Source organism: Urocitellus parryii, chromosome 10, assembly GCF_045843805.1.
Source record: "Urocitellus parryii isolate mUroPar1 chromosome 10, mUroPar1.hap1, whole genome shotgun sequence".
NCBI lineage: Eukaryota > Metazoa > Chordata > Mammalia > Rodentia > Sciuridae > Urocitellus > Urocitellus parryii.
In genome coordinates this window covers 14,097,393-14,107,886 of record NC_135540.1, presented here as the reverse complement: position 1 = coordinate 14,107,886, position 10,494 = coordinate 14,097,393, and positions in this window count along the sequence as shown.

Sequence of the window (10,494 nt, the reverse complement as noted above, 5' to 3'; positions counted from 1 at the left end):
TGTCAAGCAATCATTCACTGAATTGTTTTCATGGGAGAAAAGTGTATGGCCACTTTTAATCTCATGTAATCTCATATTTGGGAATTAATTTATTTTTTATATAATGTCCCTTTGTATTTCATAATTTTGTATAACCTTTCAAAAAACAATTCAGGACTGTTGAAAATGTGTTTATATTTCCATTCCAATTCAGGATATTTTGATAATGTATTATCACAACATTGATGATTAAGGAGAGTGAACTCTGAGTAAGCAATAAATAAAATTAAAATCAAATTATGTGAAATCTTAAAAATTTATGACAAATTTAAAAAAACAATTTGAAAAGAGTGGGCATTTCAAAAGAGCTAACATTTTTAAATTATTAAGAATAATTTCAGGTTGAACTCACAAAACAAAACTTTCCTTAGGTTTGGAAGCTGCCTTATGATGTGAAAGTGTAAGATACCAAGAAAATCGTAATCATTTACAATGCTTTAGGATGTCTCTAACTGTGATTGATAGAAATAATTATATGTGCTTAAGGTTTTAATTTGATATATTAGGCAATATTTGGGTCACTGAAGAATCACTTAGTTCAGCTAGATACCTAGAATAATTTTTTTTTTCTGAAATAACTGAATATCTATAACATTAAACTGTGATTAAAAACTTTATTGCCTACAATGTGTTTCATTTTTCTGTGTAACTGGAGTCATAGTCAAGTATATATACTCTTAATACTAGAACAAAGACAGATTGCTAATAATCTAAACAACAATAACAAAAAATACTGCAGAGACATTATATAACAGATTCAAAAGTTGTTGTTTATATTCCTCATTAATTTATTATATTTTTATTATATGCTTTCTTATATGGCTTGAGGAGCTGTTAAAAGAATTTATAAGGAGCTAGCATCACAAAAATTGCTACCAAAATTTACATACTTTCTGACTTTTAAAATTGCAATAACACATTCTACTTTGGCGTTTTAAAATAATAGTTTCTATTTCCTTTTATGACTTCTAAAGATGCTCTTAATTCTTGCTGTTTTCTCAGATTTTATCTCTTTAATTTATTTTTTAATGGTACTCATCCTTGATAATTTATTCTACTGTCCCTATTTATAGCACCCCTTTTCAAATTCTCACATGTATACAGTTTCTCCTATAATCACCTAGATTTTTATCAACTTCCCTGGTGTCTTTTCTTTATTACTGATATAATAGGGGTCATATTTTTGATAAAGCTATTACTTTTCATTCTGAATAAAGCTTGATTTCTGTTCTTCCAATTCATTAATTTAATAGAAAGGTAAGTTTATACAATCAAGAACAAAGGGGTCATTTTTTCTTTGTCTTAAATTTTAAATTAAATATTTTAAATACGTAAAAACACCAGTATAGAAAACATTGTTTATGTAGGGAGGGAAACTTTTTTGTTGTTGTTTTTTTCTAAATATAAAACACTTTTCTATATGTATGAAAGGTGGGGCTGGAAAAGGTAAGCTTGGAATTTGACTATAAGGTGAAGTTAAGTTCAGGCATAAAAATAAAATATTAAGTAAGGAAGGCCCCTTGCCACACGAAAAAAAAAAATTATATATATAGCTGATTGTTGGGAATATAAAGTCTGGGAGATGAATAAATTGAGGAGGGAAAAATATCAGATGTTCTTCAGTGTCTTCTTTATCCCCACTGCCAATGATCTTTCAAGAAGTTATAGGACAAAGGTTGGAATCATGGTACCCCTTCCCTGGACCTCCTTACAGGAGCCCAGGGTGAGGAGGTAGTGTTGAGGTACTTGTACTTTTGGAAAGCAGGTCACCTTTCAGTGCTTTTGGATGGTTGGATAGCCTATGTCTAAATGGGGGAGGGGGTCGATAGTATAAACCCTACTACAATTCAGAGTGCTTTTATCTAAATGAGGGCAGGCTTTCTAAAAGCTCCAGGTACATTCTTGTTTTATTAAAAGGTACATTCTGCAGCTTAAAATAGCGGACCACAAGGTATTCCTGGCAGAAACAGCACAGAACTTTCTTATGGAAGAGGACCCTTGTGTTAGACAGTGTTTTAGGTTCTAAATTATCTACACAACTTCCAGTAAATGGTGTTAAATGTGAAGAAATAAATCCGAAATACACAGCTCAGAATGTGTTATGAATTCTAACTAGAGAAGTGTTTTGCCAGTTGCTACCTTGAGATTTGAATCTCTCCTGTAAACTTGTCCTGGAAGCTCTGTTTTAGTTAGCTTTAGAATATCTGTGACCAAAATACCCTACCAGAAGAACTGAGAGGAGGGAAAGTGTATTTGGGGATCACAGTTTTGGAGGTCTCAGTCCACAGATGCTGACTCCATTGCTCTGGGCCTTAGGTGAGGCCAACCATCAAGGGAGAAGGGCATGTTGGTAGAAGCAGCTCAGCTCATAGCAGGTCAGAAAGCAGAGGGAAAAGGAGGCCAGAGGGAAGATAGACCCCTACAGTGACCATCCCCAGTGGTCTTCCTCCACCAGCCATACCCCACCTGCCTATAGTTACCACCCAGTCACTCCATTCAAACTAGAATGGGCTGATTAGGTTACAGATCTTATCATGTAAGCATTTTACCTCTGAATTTTCCTGCACTGATACAGGAGATTGGGGGGGGACACTTTATACCCAAACCATAACACTGTCAGAGTGGGCTTTTCCAGCTTCCTCTGCAGACCCATGGTGATTGCCAAGAGGGTTGGGGGACAAATACACAAGGGGGGGCACAAGGGGTGATGAGTCAGAGTCTGTTGCTAAAGGAGACAGCTTTTAGCACGCGTCCCACATCCTTCCCTTTGTTCCCCTCATACTCTGTCCTCACCTTCCCCTCGGCTGGAATCTAAATAGAGGGTCAACCCATAATCATGCCTCTGCTCAACACATAATCACTGCACTTACTCGGTGTCAGATTCTGTGCTTGGTGTTTGGGAGACACTGTTGAGCAAATCAGACCAAAGAAATGATGAGGAGCAAGCCAAGAGCACCAGGCTGTAAGCATGAGGGCAGAATGGACCACACTCACCTGAAGGAGGACACTCTCCAGCCACAGCAATGAGCAGGAGGCTTAGGGACAAGGCCAGAGGCCCTGATTTGCTTACCAATGCACCCTCAGGCCCCCAAAGAGACCCTGTCCCTTTATTCATTGTTAAAGATGTGAATGTTTTCATGATACTTCTTATAGGTAAAAGGCTGAAAAACTACTGCATTATTATCATTAAAACTAGTTGTTTCCTAGTTTCATTTTGCTTCCTAGGGGTTCATTAACTCAGGTATTCCAGTGGATATAGAGAATTCAGTGATAAGATTCTCCCCTCTCTGAGATCATGCCAAATGAATTGAAAGGAAAAATGTAATTTTATAGAAAATAGAGAAACCATGTTCCATATTGGTGTTAATGGAGGAAGGGTAAGAGTTGCAGAAAATATAATAAGCTCAAAATGAATAACTTCTCATATATCAAATAAATTTCTTTTTTTTCCTCACATAACAGCTAGTGTTAAGGGAAGGTACAAATCCTGAGGGAGCTACACTCTTTTAAGAGCTCATTTGGAGACTGGTCTCCTGGAGACGGCACCATCTTTAACTCATAATATGGGAGGGATCTCATTTCCAACCAGACACAGGGAAATGATAGCCATGAATGCTTAGAGGGTTAGGGACTAGTCCTGAAAATGTCATGTCACTTCCACTGAGAGCTCATTGGCTGGAAACGATCACATGGCCACACAGGGAAGCTATGAAGTGCTGGATGCTGAATTTTGGTGAGCAGCACTGATTGCACAATGCCATTTTTAGAAGGTCTCACACATCCAAATGTCTCTGTGAGTCTTTCATATAATGTCTGCTGTAATTATTAAATCACTTTTCTAAGTCCCACTCGACAACAGCAAAACTTTGATAGAAGGGGGAGTATATTTTTATTTTCTATTTATTCCTGTGTCCCCAGAGACAACTACACTTTTGACCTTTCAAAGGTATTCAATCTATGAATAAGTAAGAAATATGATAAAAAGAATAGCATTTAAGTTCTATTCTCATCCTACACAGTCATTTCTAATTTCCCAGAGGTAGAGGGCAAGAACAGAATGTGGAGTTCCACAGGGCAAGTGTTGGTTGATCTACTGATTATTAGAATCAGCATATTTTTTAAAAATAAATATAATGAGTCACTCCCAGATTTTGATGGATATCCTAGAATTGATTCCCTGGGCTGTGTGGAGGAGAAATTGGAGGGTAGAGGTCATCTGTAAAATGAAGAGAATTTTTAAGGTTAAGAAAATGTGGGGCTGGGAACATGGCTCAAGTGGTAGCACACTCGCCTGGCATGCGTGGGGCCCGGGTTCGATCCTCAGCACCACATACAAACAAAGATGTTGTGTCAGCCGAAAACTAAGAAATAAATATTAAAAATTCTCTCTCTCTCTCTCTCTCTCTCTCTCTCTCTCTCTCTCTCTCTCTCTCACCTCTCTCTTAAAAAAAAAAAAAAAAAAAAGAAAGAAAATGTTCTCTGTCCTGATTAGGAATGGCACATCACATTGGTCAAAATTCATGAAAATGTAGATTTAACCTCTGTGAGTTTTTTGTATGTAAATTATATCTCAAAAAATTTTAAAAAGGAAAATCACAACTTAAAAAATAGGAAAAATTACCAAATAAGCAAAAAAAAAAATAGTGAATCACATCAATTTAACTATGATTCAACAATAATTCAGTTCAGACAAAGTAGTTACAGTGAGATGTTCTCTGCCATTCTGCATGGGCACAGATTTGATTCTGCAACTTAGCTTCTTGTCTTTCTCTTAAAACTTCAGGTTGCCTCAGGAAGAGAATATCTAATTAGATCCAATGAATGCCATTTCTGCACCATCACTAGTGACAAAGGCCACAGTGTTGAAGAAACTATCATGAACATGCAAATCAAACTTCATTGAAGCCTTCTCACATTTAGGAGAATACTTGAATTTCGATTTTGTTCTGTTTTGACAGAAAACCAGATTAGTTCTTATAGCACAGAGGAGAAATCTACTTGCTTTTCCAGGGTATGTGATATTGTGGGAAAGCAGGTACACCAACCTCCACTCTAATATACATATATATGTATATATACAGTATGTGTGAAAGAGACAGGGAAAGAATGCATGCACAGACAGAATTTTTACCAAGTGCTCTGAAAATATTTTTGTAGTATTTCCTGACAGCTCAATAGAAGAGAAACAGGAGGCTTACCCAGAATTATCACATGAAGATTTTGAAAAGCAATCACATTGTTGCTTTAAAATTATAATAATGAAACAGGGAGAAATGCTGTCTAACTATGCAGCAGCCCCTAGCCTGTAATTAGACACCACCCACTAGGCCCCTGCTTGATGCTGCAGTGTTGGAAAATACCTGTGGAATGAATAAACAAAGATGTCACTCAAAAGTGTTTGCAGAAACTTGCTCTTGAATTGTGCAAGTCACTGTAGAAAGCCCACAAGTCGCATTAATTAGCTCTTTTATGAAAACAAATAAGCAAATAAGCAAAGGGAAAAAAGCAAAAGCAAATCAATAAACTAAGAGCACAATCTGCCCTTCCATATCCCTCTTGTTATTATAATGCATCCAGTCTGCAGAAAAGCAATGGCATGCATATATTAAATTACTGCCCAGATGAAGGATTGCATAATGTAAAGGATTTAGGGAATAATTGGAAAGCTAGAAGGATGCTCAAATCTCCATTGATTTAACATTCCGAATTTCTGTGAAAATAGCTAAATTGCAAACCACTAATTGCTGTTAGTTTGGGTGGTGGTTTAGACTCTGATTCAGAATAATTCGTTTCATTTTTTGCAGGAAAATTTTCTTAAATAAATTAGAACTTTCATTCTAAGTATCTTTCAATTTTCCTTTTTTTTTGCTAACATGCCTTCAAAAGTTAATCACTTCTCAGGATATTAGATCCTGAATATCATCCCCCTTCATGAGAAGAAAATTTGATTTAATCACAACTCTCCGTGACTCTTCACACTTTTCTCCTTTTATTTGGTTCTAATTCAGGCAAAAGCTACTGCTGATAAATGGTTTCTTTAATTTGTATTTTATATATTTTTGTATACAGTTTGGCTTTTCATTTGATAAATCTTCTGACTAAATATTTATTAATAAGTGAACTCTATAATATTGAGCAATTAATTGGTTTCAGATTTAAATATGATAATATAGTAAAAAATTCACTGTGGTCGAACTTAACAGTACATGAATTGCCTTTCTATTCAGTATCATGCTGTTTTAATTATTGTAAGCTTAAAATAATAGAACTGGGAAAACTTAACTCTCTCTTCCTTTCTCTCTCTTTGTATATTTAGGGCATTTTTGGCTATTCTATTCCTATTTTAGTCTTCGAGTTGTCTTGCCTAGTTTCCAAAAATATGCTGTTGGTATTTTAACTATGATCACTTTAACTTTGTAGATTCATTTAAGGGGGAGAGCAGATATTCTTATGATGTTGCATTCCCAAGTCCCAAAATGTGTCTTTCCTTGTGCTGAAACTTTCTTTTGTTTCTCAGTGGCGTGTTTGATTTCCTCATAGAAGATTGTAACTTCTTCTTGTTTTCTATTTTATCTTTTGACATTTTATTCTTGTACCTAGTTATAGTCCATATGAGAACCACTTTATTCTTATTTATCAATTTTCTGCCCATCCCTGCAACTGCTTTTACTTATTATTTATAAAGGGCTTCCAATGAATTCACCTGGATTTTCCAAAGGGAAAAAAAATCTATTATTTTCAAATAATGATAATTTAAAATTCTATTTTTCAACTTTCCTAAATTTACTTTCCAATTAATTATCCCATTTCATTAGGTATAATCTGCAGAGAAAAATTATAATGGAAATATTAATAGAAAATACTTTTAATTTTTAAATTAATATTTCAGATTATTCCTTAATTCAAATATGTAGGTTATTTTTCATACGCTATATTGAAACTATCTTAATTTATTATGACTTTTTGTTTGTTTGTTTCATACCAGGAATTAAAACTTGAGGCTGCTTCAGGAAGAGAATATCTAATTAGAACCAATGAATGACGCCATAGGGGCATGTAACCATTGAGCAACATCCCCAGCTCCTTTTCTATTTTATAATCAAACAGGGTCTCACTACACCGATTAGGGCCTTGCTGAGTTGACTTTGCTAAGTGGTTGCTGAGGCTGACTTTGAAATTGCCATCCTCCTGCCTCAGCCTCCCAACCTGCTGGGAATATAGGTGTGTGCTATCGAGTCTGGCTTATTTTGACTTTTAAAATCAAGAATAAATGTTAGATTTTATTAAACTTGTTTTTTTGTACATCTGTTGAGATTCATGTGACTGTCTTTTCTGACTTGCTAAATATATTGATTTCTATTTTTCTCTATTCTCATTTTTAACTTCACTAATATTCCAGGAATAAATTGCATTTGCCTTATTAAATCAGCAGCTGAATTTTGCTAATTATTTTTAAATGTTTTTATTTTAAAATGCTTGAACAAACTGTTCTGTAGTTTTCTGTGTGTAGTTTAATGGGATTGGGGATCCATGTGATATGTATTTTAAAGGAATTAGGAAATTTTTCCTTTTTTTCCTCTGCTCTGAACAATTGAAATTTAATTGCAGTTATCTGTTATTTGACGTTTTGGAAGAATTCCCTTGTGAAACCATCTGGCTGTAGCTATTAGAAAACTTTATCTCTTGAATGGTAAATGACTTGTCTACTTTTCCAGACTCACATTCTGAGGTCTTTTTGGTAGTTTGTAGTTCCTAAGGAAAGCATCCATTTTCTCACACTGACTGGCAAAGATTAATTTTTTTTATGGAATTTCTGCTAATCTTTACAATATTTTTATAATTATCTTTGATAAGGTCTGATAATTATTTGTCCTTCCTATTTATATTATCAACTTTATTCCTAAGAAAGAGCAATGAGATTTATTAGTTCTATCATTTAATATTTGATACTTACTCAAATTTTGTTTTTTATCTTTATTTGTCATTTCTTCCCTTATATTTTTTCTTTTTAAATCACATAAAATGAATGTGTACTGTTTCCCTGATTATGTTTCTTTTTTGTTCTATGAAAATTTTTATCTGACGGGTTCTAAAATGTGTTTCAGTTGGCATATTTTCCTAAATCAATTCCTAGTTGCTTTGATTTCCCTTTATTCTCAAAGGTGTATGGAAGAGAGAAACTTTAATTTTGCTGGTGAGAGAATCATTTCCTTGCTTTTTTTTTTAATTAATTTTTATTTAGTTTCGTTGAGGTCGTGTTATTTTTATCTTTTGGGATTTATTAAGCTGTTCTTAGGGGTCCAATATATGGTTAATTTATGAATATTATTTAGTAATTTGAAAAGTGCATGCACTGTCTTGTCTTTCGTAAGTATGCACAAACAGACATACACAAAAGTTTAGAAATGAATAGACAGGGCTGGGGAGTAGCTCTATGGGTACAGCACTTGTCTAATCTGCATAAGAACCTGATCTCTAGCACTGCAAAAACAAAGAGTATATGATAATACTATATTATTTACTTTTTAAAGTTTATTTATTTTTGGTGTTCTGGGTCTGTTCACATTGAGAAATATGTGTTTCTATTTCTCCTTTGTTTTTTTCTGTGGAGTTTGCTCTATCAATGTTGATGCTTTGTTTTGTTTTGTTTTTATTTTGTGGGGAAGAGGTACGTAGATAATGTCTTGTGTGCACTTGACTATTTATACATTTTAAATGAATAAAAGTGTTTTTGTTTTAAGAGTGTTTGCTTATTATAGCATATTTTATTTTATATTCCAAATATTTTATTATTTTAATAAACAAGTATCATCCATTTATATTTAGTGGCTTGACCTATGTGTAGGCTAATATTAGATGGCTTTTCATATTTTATGCTTAGGCCACCCTATTTTTTCTTTTTATGAATTTTGGTAACCTTTAGTTTCATTTTTTATTGTGAAATATTTCCAGGTTTTATACATTTATAATTTGAACTATATAACAACTTTAATCCTCTTTGTTTTTGTTTAGACATCTATTATAATAAGCAATGGTATTATTCAATATTTCTTCTCCCTTTCATTTCCTTTTATTCCCTGTTTTTCCTAATTTTAGTTGATTGCCAATTTTACAGTTTAATTTTATAGTGGGTTTTCATCAGTGTCTATTCATTAGTTCCTAATCTAATGAAGCTTAATTTTGCTAATAGTTTTATGAGTGTTGAATTCACATGTTATTTTTCTAGGCTTTCAGTTTCTGTTTTGTCCATTATATTTCCTTTCTTTCTGAATTCTCACCATAACTTGCCAGAGACTTTTGAGCTATAGTTTGTGCATTTGGTTTAATTTAGTATCACTTCACTGTGCTTCCTGCACATATGGTTGATGCCTGTAACTCTTTTTTTTTTTTCATCTCTGTCTGTCTTCTATGCATCTTGAGGTTTAAATCCAAAGCCATCCTGCAAGGTCTTATTGTCCACTCAAGTTTCCAAATTATTGTTTAGTTCGTAAATTGTCCCCAGAATTGGCCTTTGAAGAAGGTGTTTTGGTTCTTTTTTCTGAATTCTAAAATCAAAGAAATCTGCATTGCTATCCTAGGTCTACCTTAGCAAATCATCACAAATCGGTTATGTTGAAAGCATAGAAATCTATTTCCTCAGAGTTCTATAGGCCAGAAATCTGAAATCACGGTGTCAACAAAGCCCTGAGCTTTCTGAAGCCACTAGTGGGGGATCTTCATGGCCTCTCTAGCTTCTGGTGGCCTACAGCATTTCTTGGCTTATGTTATTACTGCTCCAGTCTCAGCCTCAATCTTCCCATGAGTGCTCAGGTGGCCTTTTCCCATTTGTCTTTTTTCTACCTAAAAGGACACATGCCATTTGAATTGAAGACTCTGTCCTCACCCAGGATATCTCCTCCTAAGATCTTCAAATTAGTTACATCTGCAAAAAATAGTTTTCCAAGTAAGGTCATGTTATGGTTTAGGAGGTACCAACCAAACTCTCCTATGTGAGACAATGCAAGGAAGTGAAATGATTGGGTTGTGAGAGCCTAAACCTGATCAGTGTGTTAATCCCCTGATAGGGAATAACTTGGTGTTGATTTAGGCAGGTGGGGTATGGCTGGAGGAGGTGGGTCTGGGGGTTATAGTCTATCCTTGGCAAGAGGAGGACTCTATTTCTCTGCTTCCTGGTGCAATGATCTGAGCTACTTTCCTTCTCCACACATTTCTGCCATGTCCCAAAGCAATGGAATCAGCCATCTATGGACTGATATCATGAGACCCAAAATAAGTGTTTTCTCCTCTAATAGTTCTTGTCAGGTCTTTTGGTGACAATCATAAAAAAGCTGACTAAAACAGGTGATGTTGAAGGTGCTGGATGGACTTATCAGTTTCGGGGCCATTATTCATCCACTCCAGAATATTTATATGATCTTATTTGTCTTTTTAACTATGGATAAGGTGGCAATTCTT